This window comes from Tenrec ecaudatus, chromosome 1 (genome assembly GCF_050624435.1).
Source record: "Tenrec ecaudatus isolate mTenEca1 chromosome 1, mTenEca1.hap1, whole genome shotgun sequence".
In the NCBI taxonomy this organism is placed as follows: domain Eukaryota; kingdom Metazoa; phylum Chordata; class Mammalia; order Afrosoricida; family Tenrecidae; genus Tenrec; species Tenrec ecaudatus.
Genome location: NC_134530.1, coordinates 245,363,080 through 245,379,338, shown reverse-complemented (window position 1 = coordinate 245,379,338; position 16,259 = coordinate 245,363,080). Strand labels below are relative to the sequence as shown.

The 16,259-nt window shown below is 38.2% G+C and overlaps 1 protein-coding gene across 8 annotated transcripts in view; it reads right to left on the bottom strand.

The window, feature by feature from the left end:
• Positions 1-16,259, bottom strand: part of DISP1 (dispatched RND transporter family member 1) — a 222,089-nt gene that overhangs the window by 170,526 nt on the left and 35,304 nt on the right. For 2 of the 8 annotated variants that reach the window (XM_075530576.1, XM_075530591.1), the window contains exon 3: positions 8,360-8,431. The exons of the other annotated variants lie outside the window; for them this stretch is intronic. The gene's annotated coding sequence lies outside the window, so the exon portion shown is untranslated. The remainder of the gene's footprint in view (positions 1-8,359; positions 8,432-16,259) is intronic. 8 annotated transcript variants of the gene reach the window in all.

Genomic DNA, 16,259 nt, shown 5'->3' with positions numbered 1-16,259 from the left:
GCCATAATAAAACACATATAAGATGATGTAAACAGGTTGTCTTAATAACCAAAAAGTTCTAAATTACAATCTTAAGAAATGCATACTTTGTAAATGTATACTATAGTTCAAAAATGCATATATGTTGAAAACATATCTGAAAGCTGTGTGATTTTAAGTCTTTCATTATCTTACATGGAAAAATTACACAAATCATAGCAATATTTTCTGTGGAATAAATAGTCTCATGATAAAGGGAAAAAGTCCTTGCCAGAAATAGGACCTATGGTTAAATGTCAAAATACAAAGGCCACTGCCAATTAGTAAATCTCACCTCACAGCAACCTTAAAAGACAAAGTAGAACAGCACCAGTTAGTGTTTCTGAGAATGTAAATCTTTATAGGGGCTCAAGTCTCATCGTTCTCCCAAGCAGCACCTTTGGTTTGATCAACCGATCTTGAAATTAACAGTTCAACACTACCTAGGCTCCTTAAAAAGCATTTATAGAAACCATTATGTTTAGTAACAATTTAATTAAAATGTCCTCTTTGTTCATTTTAAAATAACGCATGAAGTCCTGAATCAATATTGAATGCATATCTAAAAGTATTACTACATATTAATGTCATTGTATTGCTTATAATTATTAATATGAAGTATACTACATAATTAATATGTGCTTCTTGGAGGCATTTATTAGTACCAATGCATATTAGGCATTTGGTTTTTTTAATTAAAAGATCATTTTATTGGGAGCTCTTATGACAATCCATACATCAATTATATCAAGCATATTTGTACATATGTTGCCATCATCATTTTCTAAACATTTACTTTCCATTGAGCTCTTACTATCAGCTCCTCTTTTTTCCCCACCTCCCCCCATATTAAGTATTCATAAGAAAAAAGTCCACATGTCCCTTTCAAAAACAAAACAAAAAACCTTGGTGTCCTAAGTAGAAATTGTAGGTTTTTTTAGTTACTAGATTATAAAAAGTCATTATTTGTACATTTGTTGCTTGACACATGGATTTGATAAGAGTTGTATGAGCCCCCAATAAAATGATTTTATTTTTAAAAAGTCATTATTTTACCTTAACAAAGAAATGACAATTATCAGTTTTCTTAAAATAAATACTCAAAATGTTGAAATAGCCCATTTACTCAGGTCAGTTAGCTAAACTTTAAATGCTAAGTTTGAAGTTTTAATTCTTATTCTCTCCTTTTTTTATAAATCTCCTAAGCATCTCTTTCATGGTTTACAACTAAAATAAAGCAATTGTTTAATGCACCGGGGAGTCATTCTAAATCCACTTCACAATATTTGCAAGTGCTCACTTAGAAATACAATTATCAATATAACTCCCCCGGGCATTGTTCAACGGGCTCCCTTGTGACATGGCACAGGTCAGTCTTGTATTCTCTGCATTCTGAAAAACTCGATGTCAGATTTAGAAACAGCTTTGAAAATTGGCTGGTGGACTACTTGCCATAGATACTATAATTTAAATACCTTCTCACCAAAGTTATACTAACTTCAAAATACTCTGGAACCAACTGTTAAAATGTTTTTGTTTCAGTTACAATGCTAATGAAGACCAAATGTTAGAATTTGTTTTAACAGTCTAATACATCAAGGATTTTCTTAAAAGTAGTCGGATTAGCTATCCATTATATAACTAAAGGCAGATTAGTCAGTACTGATATAGATAATACTTGAAAGATTTATTAAGTGTAGAATCAAACAGAGAGAAGTTAAATTCAGAAAGCCTGCACAATTAGCCATCATATTTTTTTTCTCTATAAAAGCAGCCAACTTCTGGTTTCTAAGATCCACTTGAAAGCCTCCTTCTTTCATTCCTTGCACAAGCCACTTAACCTTGATTTCCCCCATGCTTATAAAATGAAATGTTACTACTCTGCTTTCTTACACCACAAAGGCATATGAAGTATCAAAATAAGTAGAAAAGCCCTCAGCAGAGCAGATACACTAAACCGGTAAGAACCCCTGACAGGAGGGGACTTTAAGAAACAAAGTGCTCAAGCTATTTTAAAATGTAAAACAAAGGAAATCAGGGAATGAGCTATTCCGTGGGTATTTTGACGAGTAACACCGCATATAAAAAGGTAGCACTGTAATTCCATGTTTTCCCGGCCCTCAAACCCTACTGGTGCAGCATAACAAACAATATCTTCAGCAGGAACCATGGCAGTGACACCATGTATCTGCTTTTGCTGCTGGCTCTGGTGGTTCTTGAAGGTGACTTTTCAGCAGAAGGGCCTCCCTCCCCCAAATCGAATCCCAGCTCCATCTTCGTTGCCGCAACCATCGCTTTCTTTTCAGTGTTTGCTCATTTTCTTCTCTCTTGATTGCTCATTGCTATTGTGACGAATACTTCTTAGCCTTCAATGTGAACTTTCACAAAACTCAATCAGTCCATACCTCTCCTTTTGATGTATCAAGTATTCATTCCTCCTTTCAGCGGCTAACAGTCATATTTATCATTCGCAAAGGGGATTTTTAATTTCATTTACTTCTCCACCACAACAGATAATTCCCTCCCCTACCTTATCTGGACCCCATGTGTCAGAACCGTACTCCATAAGCTTCCCAATACAGGTAACTAAGTAATTTAGGGTTTATAAAACATACCATATTAAGAATCTGCAATAGATTAGTCTACAAAGAAAAGAGAAAATTGTGTAAACAATAAGACACAAAAGCCAGAACATTTGAAATAAATGTTCTAAAATAATCTCAAGTATTTCAGAAGTACCAACATATTTTCAATTGAACCAATTACAAGTCACTGGTATATAGTCTTTAAAGAATTTCCACCCAGAATCTACTACTTGGGAATACTGTGTTGGCAGTATCTTGATTTACATAGCTTTCCTGATTAATGGGAATGAGGTTTACCAGTGAAACACAAAACACGCTGCTGTGATCCCTCAGGTTTTCAATGGTTAAATTTTGAAAGTAGATTAGTGGATCTTTCTCCCTATTTCATCTTCGTGTGAAAGCCCCATTGAATTCTGTCTGCTATGAATGACACTGTTGGCACAGCTATTTCAAATGCTGGTGGCATCACTTATAGCATCAAAGCAGCTCTCAAGCCTCCATAGTATGAAAAACTGACAGATGGTTGGTGGGATTAATAGCTACAACAATGACTCCAAACATACCGATAATCATGCAGATGACACGGAACTGGGTAATGTTTCATTCTGTTATACATAAGGTGGCTAAGAGAGTTGATTCAACAATGGTAACAATAACCATCCTATCACTCTATAGCATGAAGCCCTTGTGCATAGTGGGTTACAAGTTGGGCTGCTTAAACACAAGGTCAGCAGTTGAAAACCACCAAACCACTTCTCAGGAGAAAGAAAAGGCTTTCTACTCCCAGAAAGAGTAACAGTCTCAGAAATCCACAAGGGCAGTTCTCTCCTGTCCTGTAGGGCTGTTACTAGTTCCAATCAGCAAGACAAGGGAGTTTGAGTTGGTATATGAACTCAAGCAAGTTCACTACACATTCAACTTTTTTTTAACAACTTCTAAATATCTTTCCCTAAAAGAAATTTAATAGCTATGAATAATGGTACAATGATTTTTGATGTAACATTTTTCTGAAATCTCATCAAAACAATGGATCTTCCATTACTCCGCTTTCGTGCAAAGCCTTGTTTCACAAAGAAGATATGTGGGGCATGAAGTGCATCAGACAACCAACTGGTGCTAAGGGATAAAAAGGTTCTCAGGTCAAAGAAATGTACGAAATGATGTCACACAAAACAAAGTTAAACTCACTCCTGAGATTTCTTTTCAGGTTACAATTACAAAATCATATTTCTACCAAAGCACCTGCCAAGACAAGTTTCATGGACCATACTTCAGATAATACCAATATGGGGAGAAAATTGTCACTATGGAACGCCGTTTTTAATCTTTAACATACGGAAATTCCTATTAGATACTATATTTTCACCTGCTTTAAAAGGAGCCTGAGTAGCACAAGAAATTTGCAATCAGTTGCTGAACAAAAGGTTGGCAGTTCAAACCCACCTCACAGCCCCGGGGTATAAAGGCCTGGGAATATGCTTCTATAAACAGGTGATTTTTACCTCTAAAAGGAAAATATATCAGGAATGTATTATGCATGAATCTCCAGAAATATTTTTCTATGGTAAATATTCTTACAATGTTACAGGAAAGCTTAAAACTAATGTCTGGTTTGGGGGCATTTTTCTCCACAAAGGAGCTTAAAAACTTCATGCCTGATTCCCATCTTTCAAGTTCTACATTTCAAAGAGAGAGCAGACCAGACCTGTTTTTACAAGCATTAATCAGAGAATCAATAGAAGCATCTTAAAAGTTTAAAATATCAAGGAAGTGGAATTATGATTCCTTCTTATACAGTACTTATAAAGTAAAAGGTTTCTCTATTTAGACAACAGTGCATATAAAATTAAAATGCATATATGCACATGGCAGAGCACTTGCTTCACCTGCTAGTTAATAACATGTTATTATGTGTTCAATAATCCTAAAAATGTAAATTATATGTTATAGCATTCCATTTTCATACAGAAGTGGTGCTATTGTAAACCATTAGATATGCTACCTTATAGTATTATTCTGGGAACACTGCTCAACGACAAATGCATTTGGGGCTTGGTCTCCAGATTTACCTATAGTCCGCATCATTTAAAAAGTATCAAGATGTGACGATGCTACCACTGGAGAACAATAAAGCATGTATTATAAAATTATAGAAAACTTTATTAAACATCAAAATATGCTTCTCGTCATATCCTCAACCTAACTCTACACCCTTGTGCGGACAGAGTTTCCATCTCTCTGACCCTGCCTTGGGCCACACAAAAATGGCAGCTGCGGCAGCCTCAAGGGTCTCAAATCGTGCTCCCTTTCAACAGTCTTTGAATTTGGGGAGCAAGAAGTCGGAAGGGGCAATACCAGGGCTGTACAGTGGATGGGATAGTGTTTCCCAGGGAAATTCCTGTCAGACAACCTGCACTATATTCAAAGAATATATGGTGCACTGTCATGATGGAAAAAATTCCTTGGTGTAACTTAAGTGATGGGAAAAATTCCTTGGTGTAATTTTCCTGGCTTTTTCCCCACATCAATGCCATTTTCAGTTTTCCTAAAACTTCTTCATAAACACCTGCTCTTATTAGGAAACGTTTTAAGAAAATCTATTCTGTGTCCTTAGATGAAATCTATCAAGATCATCCCTTGGGAATCTCCAAATTAAAGATCTCATAACTTACTGGGTTCATTCCTGTGCCTTGAGTTTAACTGAACCAGCCAATCAATCCCCTCAGCAGTTACTGTTTTCACTGGTCATTGCTCTCTGATTGTATGGGTAAATCAAAGATGTGTGCCTGCTATGATTCAATTGGATTTTAGTGGACAGATTAGCTCTTTGAGCTAACATGATGTCTGAGTATTTGGTTGCTTGTTTGGTTGAGTATCCTTTGTGTGGGCGTTTAGGCATCCTTATGAGACAAAGATAGAGTATTACTAAGAACACTTGTCAGCAGTCATTTGCTCATCACAGAGATATTTAAACATGTTTTGGGGGAACAGACTTGTGCCTGTAAGAAATGGAACCGTAGTAGCAATATTTTTAACCTGCTTTCATATGCATACTTTATGGAATGAGCGCCAAGAAGCATCGTTTCATTAAAATGTCAAATTGCAAGAGAATTCCGAGGAGATGCATAAGGAAACGTCAATAGCAGTTTCTCTGAGGAGCCCAACTAGGACACCTGGCAGGAAAGAGACTTCGTAGTCTCACTTCCAAATTCCACAGGAGGATTTTAGAACAGAATGATGTCATCTGCTACAATGATAAATGCACGGCCTTGTGCGTTTGTTAAAACCCAAAGATGATGTGATACGTGTGAACGTCGTGTAAACCATTGCTGTGGCTGGTAGCGTCTACTAATCAGATCCTGATCATACCACCCCATGTGTGCAAAGCAGAATGGATACTTAGGGAGATTTTTGTTAAGAGATTATCAGTCCTGTCATCAGGGCATCACTGGGTGGGTCTGAATCACCCCCCATTGTGTTAGTCCACTGCCTGTAAAGCATGGACTTCAGTGAATAGCAACCACCAATATTGGTCCATCAGATGTAACAAACGCCCCGCATTAATGTAAGCTGTTAACAACAAAGGCAGCTCTTCCCATCGAGATGGACAGCCTCAGAAACTCACAGGGGCATTGTCACTCTGGCCTGTAAGGTCACCATGACGCAGAATCAACTCGATGGCAGTGAGTTTAGTTTTATCCCTCAAGATAAGGTCTGATATAATGTAATCAACTCTATGATGAGATCTATTATGGGCAGTCAAGCCATTGAAAGGGAATTCCCTTGGAGGGCTGGCCTGCTTCCGATATATGTGACAAAACTCTTTTGATTTTTGCTGTCTGGATCCTGCAATTGACTCATCATATGACCTCTGTTCTTTAGACTTCACTCAGCGCCCAATCTTGGTTGTTACCAGCTGCCTGCCATACTCCCTCCCAACCTTGGATTCACTCACCACTGCACCAAACATCTGTCATCTGACCCGCCGACCTTGGGTTCAACACACCAAGTCAGAAGAAGCCTCCAGTCTAATAGCTGACCCATGGCCTTGAATTTGCCAGCCTCTACAACTGTATGTACCATTTCCTTGAAATCAGTCTCTCTGCATACATACATATATAAGCTTCACTAGTTTTGTTTATCTAGAAAACCCAGCCTAAGGCAGATAAGGTATTGGAAGGGTTTATACTTTACTATGCAATGTTCCAACTCTCCCTTATTACAGTGAAAGCATACTACTAAGATCAATATAAAGAAAAACAATAAAAAACACTAACTTTAAGTAAAAACACCTAGTTAGATATATTGTGTTTCTAATAATGTACAGTGTCCTGAACAGGGAATCCAAAAATAAAAAGTATAGATTCATGGGTGCCTAAAGCAAAGAGGACCCAATAATGGGGAGTGACTGCTAACTGGTGAGAGGTTTCTTTGGGGAACATTGAAAATGTTCCAAAATTAGATGTGGTGATGGTTCTACAAGTCTGTTAAAAACCTCCAAATTGAGTATCTTAGTGGTGAATGGATGATTTTATAGTAGACTAAAATATGTCACAATAAAACTGTTAAAATACATACTTATTAGTTTTGAGCATAATTGGGCTTTTATTTTTGGTGAAAGTAACTAAAGCTATAGATCGTGTTTCTTTAAAAAAAAAATACATTTTTTTAAAACGAGTTAGCAACACCCTGTTACCGAGCTTCCAAAATGAAGAGATTTATCACAGTATCCACTCCTTAAAGCAATAAATCAAATGCCTGGGTTTATCTCAAAATTACCATCTTTCATTTCACTGACAGGAGTAATGATTCATATCATTCTTTGAAAGTGAAATCTCTGGCTAAAATAAAGGTTTTGAAGACTCCAAGAAATAACAGGTCAACTTGCTACCTATTAGAAAAGAGCCCACATAAGAAGGCAAGGCCGCCATTTGGGCGAACTTTAGTTTCCAGTAACACAGGCCTCCAGAGCAGGGTTCCAGACACTTCTTCCACCAGCGACTCCTGTTTGCCCAAGAAATTTGCAACACAGATAAGTGCTGCCAGGAATATCTTGGAGTCATTACGTGTTTGATTTTGAACTAATTTTTGGTCTTTGCAGATTCAGAAACCTTTTACTATTGCCAAATTTTTCACAACCACCACATTCAGTCAGGCAATCCCACAGTGTAAGACTCTCAAACACTTGAAACTCCCCTTTAGTGAACACCATGGGGACCACTCAAATCTCCCTGCTAAGGATTCTACTTCTTCCTTGCTGTTGGGAGTGTGGCCTACTGATGGCTCCTAGCTAAGGCATACCCCAGGAACTGACCCCATTGTGGGTGTGAGCTGTAGTACAAATGGTCCCTGGCCAACTGTACAATTGTTAAAACATCACTGATATGGTATGGAATATGACACTTGGGACTGATGCAGTCTTTGGGAAAACATGAAGAAAGCTCACCAGTAAACAAAATCAACATGTAGAACAGAAGAGAAATAGGAAAATTGCAAAGAGTTGGATGCTTGATCAAATGGCCCCTGAAGAATGACTTATCTCTCAACTTCTGGGCCAAGTAAAATCATAAATCAGATTTATTGTTTTAATCGGGTGGAGTTGTACTTTGTATTATTTGCAATGGAAGCATTCTAGTGCCTTTGGCATAGAGCTAACCTTCTATGTGATTTACCCTGAACTCAACTTTGATCGTGGGCCAGAAATACCTTGAGACTTAGACTTAATGATGATTTCTTAGAAAGAAAAACAGTGCTACCTGGCACTAGAGGGGGTCAGCAGTCACTCATTCTTGGTTTGCTAGCTGCATCAGTTCTCAACATCAGAGACCCTGATATGGTAATACAAAATTATATTTTAAAAGGTAAGATGCAGGATCCAAAGGGAAAACGGGCGTTCCCAAATAAGATTTACCACCAAACTGCCTCCTCTGAACACTAATTTTGTTTGTATGCTATTTCAATCTGGTTAAAAGACAGAAAAAGCCAGAACCTGGGTAAGATGGAAATCTCTAAGGAAAAAGCAAACCCAACCAAATACATTGCCATCAAGTCAATTGCGACTCATACTGACGCTGTAAGGGCAGAGGAGAAATGTTCCTTAGGATTTCCACGACTATAAATCTTTAAGGAGCACACAACCTCATGTTCTCCCTCAAAGCAGCTGGTGAGTTGAAACCACATCCTGGTGGTTAGCAGGCCATTACTCAATGTATCCTGGTGGCTAGCAGTCCATTGCTCACTACACCACCAGGGCTCCTCTCTCAGAGAGGGAAAATACAAACATTTTCCACTCAAACAAAACAGTAGAACGGGAGTGGCGACATCCTGTCAAAACCGGAACACTCAGGAGGCCTGTGGAAACAAGGCAGGCCCACTGAGTTCTGCCTCTCACAGGTTTCACTGTGCTTTACTTCTCTTTTGTTATCTACCTTTTTTAAATGGAAAGACTGTGGTTAAAACTGTAAACCCGGACACAGCCTTTGTCTCCACTTTCTCCCAAAGTCCCACTAAAATGACATTAAAGGATACTTATTTAAGGCAAACATCAAGGATAAAGATAACAGAGATTACCAAAAAAAATACAGCCAAACCCACTGCCATCAAGTGGATTCTGACTCAGAGCGACCCTAGGTGGGGTTTCTCAGGCTGCAAATCTTCAGGGAACAGAAAGTCGCACCTTGCTCCAGGAGAGAGGCTAGTGGGTTTCAACCACTGACCTTTCAGTGAGCAGTCCAACGTCTAGCCCACAACGCCACCAAAGGTTAAGAAACACTTGAAAGATGGAAAGTAGAGTGAGGGATAGTTTTTGACTAAGCAAAACAGAAAATGTTGACATTTATGTTCAGGGGAAGCCAGCAAGAAGGGAAATTCACAATAAAGAGTTCTAAAACGGCCCAGGAAGGTGTGGCAGCATGATAGGCGGGGCAAAAATCAAAATGATGATACGACCCACAAAAGGAATAGCTAAACCCTGGATAGTCAGTCCTCCAACTCTTCAACTGACCCTTCCCCTGGCGGGGTAGTAGTTTACTCTCTTACACAAATTAATGTGAAAGGCTATAGGGTCAGAAACTCCAGGTACAGCAAGGTGAAGAAAACATAGAAACCAAAAGCCTTTCAGTCACGTCTGCCTCACAGAGACCCTGTGTTCCAGAGGTGCATTGTTCTGCAGGGTTTCTTGGCTGTTTAAGGACGAAGCTTCTTAGGCCTTCCTTTCACAGCTCGACTGGGTGGGTCTGAACCCCCAGGTTTGGGGTTAGCAGCTGACAGTAAACTACCTGGGCTACACAGGGACTTAGAATTCTGAAAACAAGGAGATGAAAGGCAAGTTGAAATACCACGCAGTAAGACTACCAGCAAGCCTCTACTGCAGCCCTTTTCCTCTACCCATCGGTCAAACACTAGCAGTAATCAATCTTATACCTGCCGGATGAAAGACAGAAAAATGTTCTCTTTAAAGAGAACCTCAATAGCTGTTTCAATGAAATGCATCTGGTCCTCAATCAACAACCCTAGAGAGACTCGCAGGACAGAGCATCACAAAAAAGTACTAGTATTAGCTAAAGATGTGAAGAATAATTCTAGCATGAAAGAAAGAAACCAAATCAAATAGAAAAGTCAGTAATAACCAAGACGATATTTTAAAAAGTAATCACCTATGAAAGCCAAGTTGGAACTATATCTGTAAAACAGTAATATACTTTACATTAACAGTATGAGAAATTTTGTTCAAAACCTTAGAAAGCTTAAATGAAAGCAGAAACTATTAGCATGCATACATAGGTAGGCATCAAGAAGTTCATGGGGGAAAATCTATTAACTTTTAATTCCATCTGTCCCTGAAATTTGGAAAATAAACTTAAGAAATTTCACAGATGAACTAACAAAAGTAACACTAGAACATCAAAATCCAAACGAACTCCAAAGTTAAACTATAGCAGCTACAGAAAAGAGATAATGGGGAAGAAATAATGACAGATAATTTCCCACAAACTCCAAGAAAGACAAGCTCTGTGAAAAAAGTACAGGGAGTCATAGTCACTATGTGGCACAGCATCAGGATGGATTAAAACTCAATGTAAAGAAAACCAAAATCCTCACAACTGGACCAACGAGTAGCATCCTGATAAATGGGCAATATATTGAAGTTATCAAGGATTCTGTCTTGCTTGGATCCACAATCAATGTTCATGGAAGCAGCAATCAGGAAATCAAAGAATGCAAATACATTAGGTCAGTGATTCTCCACCTTCCCAATGCCGCGACCCTTTAATACAGTTCCTCATGTCATGGTGACCCCCAACCATAACATTTTTGTTGCTGCTTCATCACTGTTATTTTGCTACTGTTGTGAATCGGACAACCCCTGTGAAAGGGTCATTTGACCCCCACAGGGGGTCACAACCCACAGGTTGAGAACCGCTGCATTAGGTAAAGCTGCTGCACAAAACCTCTTTCGGGTTGAAAAGCATGGATGTTACCTTGAGAATTGAGGTGCAGCTGACTCAAGCCATGGTATTTTCAATTGCCTCGTATGTATGTGGAAGTGGGGCGGTGAATAAGCAAGACCAAAAAACAAATTGACGCATATGAATTATAGTGCTGGCGAAATATACTGAAAGTACCATTCACTGCCAAAATCACAAACAAATCTTTGATGAAAGAAGTACTGCCAGAATGCTACTTAGAAGCAAGGATGGTGAGACTTCGCTTCAATGACTTCGGACACCCTTGAGAAGGGTATCATGCTTGGTACAGTGGAGGGGCAGCAACACAAAAAGGCAGGCTCTGGACAAGATGGATGGACACAGTGTGCAACAACAGACTCAAACAGAAGAACAATTGCGAGGCTGTGCAGGAGCAGGCGGTGTTTTGTTCTGCTGCGCCTCAGACGGCCGTGAGTCAGGGCTCACTCGATGGTACCGAACAGCAGCAACATTCGACGCAGCTATGAATAACACATAATTACAGTAATGAAGATACTGGCCAACGACACCTGGGGAAGGAAACTGGGGCTGGGGGAGAAGAGAGGTTGATGAAGGGAATATGAGGGAACTAAATTTTCATTTGCCTTAGTAGAAAGCCAACATATATGAACTAGAACTGAAAGCAAAAAAATAAATTATTGAAAGATATAGAAGTAAATACCAGAAGAAACTGGTATGAACGTCAATAAGTAAATTTCGTCTAAGGACAATGAAGGAAGGGTGGCCAGGGACAAATGATTTTTGGGGCTTTTTTTAATTATATACTTTACCTCAATATTTGAATTTTTAATGAAATTATTGGTTTTTAATGAAACCTACACACCAACCTTTGTGAAAACCATGTTATAGCATCAAGCAACATAAAATTTCATCGCTTCATGTTTTTATCTATAACGATTAAATTGTACACATTCCTCCAATGGATCCTCTTGTCAATTTCTTACTGTTTTATTCATAATTCATAAATTATGTATTTGGTTTCCATTAAAGCAGTGGTTCTCACAGGGGTCGCCCAATTCACAGCAGTAGCAAAATTGCAGTTATGAAGTAGCAACAAAAATCATTTTATGGTTGGGGGTCACCACAACCTGAGGAACTTCATTACAGAGTCACAGCATTAGAAAGGCTGAGAACCACTATTTAAGAGTGACACTATATAAAAACCACTATGTAAGGTAACTATTCTCTACCTAACTATTGCTGGTTATTTTGTATACCTTCTAATGAAAAGAGTACTAGTTTTCATATTTTTTTGAATCTGCAGATAAAAGATCTGATATTTGTATTAGCATCATATCTCACCCGCAATATATTTAATAAATAATAGATACCTTCAGTGAGTCGTGCATGAAACTGGGCAATTTATTATCTCAAATCTTAATAATAACTCTTTAAAACAGTATTTTGGTTAGGGGGCTGCTAAGTAGATTAATCAATTGTAACAAAAGTCATACAAGAATACAAGAGATGAAATAAAATAGAAGTTTATTTCTCTCTCATAACAGTTCAAAGCTAAGCGGATAATCTAGGATGAGTAACCAACTCAGCTTCAGGGAACCCAGGCTAGCAGTTGGTTCTGCCATCTTTATCATGGGACTTCCATCTCCGGAGCCAAGGCTGCTGCTTGGATTCTTGTCATTTCTCCAGCCAAGTGAAAGGAAAAGAAGAAATCTGGGGCAGATGACTTTGTCTTTAAGATAACACAAAAAGCTGCATATATCTTTCACACCCCACTGGCCCAGATTAGGCATAGGGCCCACTAAAGTGCCGCAGCTGGGAAATACTGATTGACCATGGGCTAGCTAAGATGTGAGGCAAAACTGTGGGATTCTATTTCTACGAAGAAGAAAAGAACCCTGGCTATGGGGGTAAAGGCAGCAGTCTGTCACAGGTGGATAAAATCATCCCTAATTTACAAATAAGGAAATTGAGAATCCCAGTTATTTGCCTAGGGCCACAAGCCCAGTCACATTAAGCCAGGATTCAATTCCATCATCTGTTTCTCAGTCCCATAAGATTTCCACAAATTTTTGCCGAACGGCAATAAAATTCTTTTTTAATTTCTTGTTAAAGATGACACTAATTGGTTCTTCGATGGTTTCCTTAATAATACATGCATTACTAGCAAAAACTCCCTTCCCCTGGGTGAAAGGGACTCTAAACATTTCATTTATGGAGAAGATAAGTGAGAGATAAAGTAAACTGCTTACAGTCCCATGGCTAGTTATTGAAAGAAAGGCAAGTAGAGAGCCTTGGTGTCTTGATCTACCATTTTCACTTGCAGTGAAATTGTAATTTGTCCCGTCACAATTAAAGTTACCCCCATATGTTAAGGGGTTTACAATCATTTTCTCTTCTAAGTGATAATAAAGTTTTAGTCCCAAGTGGACCATAAAGTCTGGTCAATGTTACCATTTCTGCACATTTCCTAAGACTTCCTCAAGCGATTTTACCTTTGGACCAGTGCACCACTAAGGGAAGGCCCCCTTTGCCATGATCCTTCCTCTGGCTGAACACTTCCACATTTTGTTGTGCTCACTTATAAGCATCATAAGAATAACAAAAATCTAAACTTTTTTTCAATTGTGTAAAGAAAACAATGCCAAAAATGAGAATGAAATACCTTATCCGGTGTTTTCAAGAGCCAACACTATTTATAGTCTATTAGCACTCTCCCAAATACGAAACATGGATCCAGACTCTGCTCAATTAGCTGAATTGTGAAGTGGATGGCAGTGTAGCCTAAACAAAGTATACTACCTACCAGCCCTCACAGCTGCTGTCCAGGAGAGCTTCTTCCCACCCTGGTAACAAATTCCCCACTAACATGTTTCCCAAACTACTTGGTGCTTTTATTTTTAAAGAAAATGCATTTTGTTTATAGAGCTTAGAGAAAATATCACAATATTCTCACGGCAACTTAGCTTGTTAACTATCTTTTGGAGTTCTAAACCTCTTTGCTAAAAATTGGATCAGCAGAGGTCCATCCAAAGATTAACAGTTACATATAAATGTTTACTAAGGGAGGGAAAATCACCGGTTGAAATTGATCAATGAAAACCATATCTGGCATAAGAACTGTAATGAGCCTTTCAAATAAAAGCTAGTCAAAGACGACACAGGAATCTTTGCCTAATGGTATAATGTTATCTATCAAAGATACAAATGGGACTAGAAAGAAGTATTGGAGTGTTTTAAATTCTATACTATTAACTAAACTAATGATTCTATCAATAGTATTACCTTATGCTCCAGAAGGATGATTTATAATGTGTTCTATTGTAAAATAATGATGTCTCTAAAGTGAATCAGAGACATATATATATATATATATATATATATATATATATATGAATGTATCGGGGGCTCACACTTAATCATGGCCCTAATCTGAAACAATTATTTCTTATGACGTGCCTCTATTCAATACTTGCCCTCACAAGGAGATCACGGAAGATATGGGTGCTATAGCAAGAGTGTGGTGAAGGAACTGGATGATGCTCGACTATCAGAAAAAATAGCATCTGAGATCTTAAAGGCTTGTTTTCAAACAAACAGTCATCCAAGTGAAGTGTCAACTCAGTCCACATGGAAGAAGCATATCAACCTATGTGATTCAAGGAATATAAGTAATAAAATCTAAATCCAAATCCAAAGGAGGGAATGGTATCAGAGGTTACATTCTGAACACCCAGTTTACAGAAGGCTACGGCTGGATGGCAGTGGAAGCCCAAAATCCATCTGCAGGGAGCCCGTCTGGATTAGGCCTCCAGTGACTCTCTTTTGACCATAGTCCAGAGAGGGGACTAGCTCTGCTCTCACACAGAAAACACAGAACACTCATTGTGTCACACAGGTTAAAATGTAACAGCTTATCATTTGATCACCCCTTTGACCCATCTTAAAGTTGTTTCAGCTCTTAGTATGGTCTGTGTTCTTTTCCACTAAAGTTTTCTTCTCTTTCGTTTTGTCATGATTGTTGAGTTTAACTACATTACAATTATGAAGGGTCATGGCAGAGAAGGCTGAGGTGTAATGAGGAGCTCACAACAGTAAGTACAAGGAACAAGAAAATGTTCTGAAATGGATTGTGGTGATTGTACGCCTCTTCTTAATATGATTGAACTATTAAATGGTATAATATATGAATTAAATACCTATTAAAACTATTTTTAAAAAAGAAGTGTCACAGCTGAATAAAAGGAGGAAACGTGAGTAAAAAGCAGCATTGTGTTTGTTTGACTCAAGTCTGTATTCATCATTTTGTCCCTAATACCCAGCACAGATAGCAGTAGCAACAGCCATGTGAAACAGCTTTTTTAATGTTTCTCTTAGTTATAGAAAGGGCGTAGATTTATACCACAGATCATAGCACCGTGGCTAGAAAACCAACTGTAATATCAAAGTTTCATTTGTTTGTTTTTTAAGATGTAGAAGACAGGGAAGTGACTCTGATTTAGCTTGAGAAGATTATTCATAGCTATATCAAGGGCATAAATATAACCCATGTAAAATTAAAGTCCACATGGGCCTTTCAAATTTGGAATTCTCTATCTTTCAAGGAAGCTGCTTCTATGGCTAATTGATGCCTTGTGAGCTATTGCACTAATCCAACAGAAATAGGATGGGTCTACTCTCATAGGGATCTATGAAGGGAGAGCATAACAAATAATTAGTCTGAAAATAAAACTGAAATACCCAAGACGGAAAACATTTAGAATGCTTGTGCTCTACTAATGTCAAGTAGTCGGCTAATGATAACACCTTAAGCCTACAGCCACAAATAACAATGCCCACTCAGTGTAAGACATGAAAAAATAATAATTTATAAATTCATCAAGGGTTTGTGAGTGAGGACGGGGGAGATGTGGGAGGGGGGATGAGGAGCTGATACCATGTATAAAGAAAATGCTTTGAGAATGATGAGGGCAACAAGTGTACAAACGTACTTGACACAATGGATGGATGTATGGATTGTGATGAGAGCTGTATGAGCCCCCAATAAAATGATTTTTAAAATAATACTAGTAATACCCACTCCTTAACTGAATTCCTGTTTTATACCTGGCACTTTGCTGGGTACTTTACATGTGTTACTTTTTATTCCAACAACAAGTTTGCAAAGCAATGATTATTCCACTTTATAGCTGAATACATACAAATTGAAAAT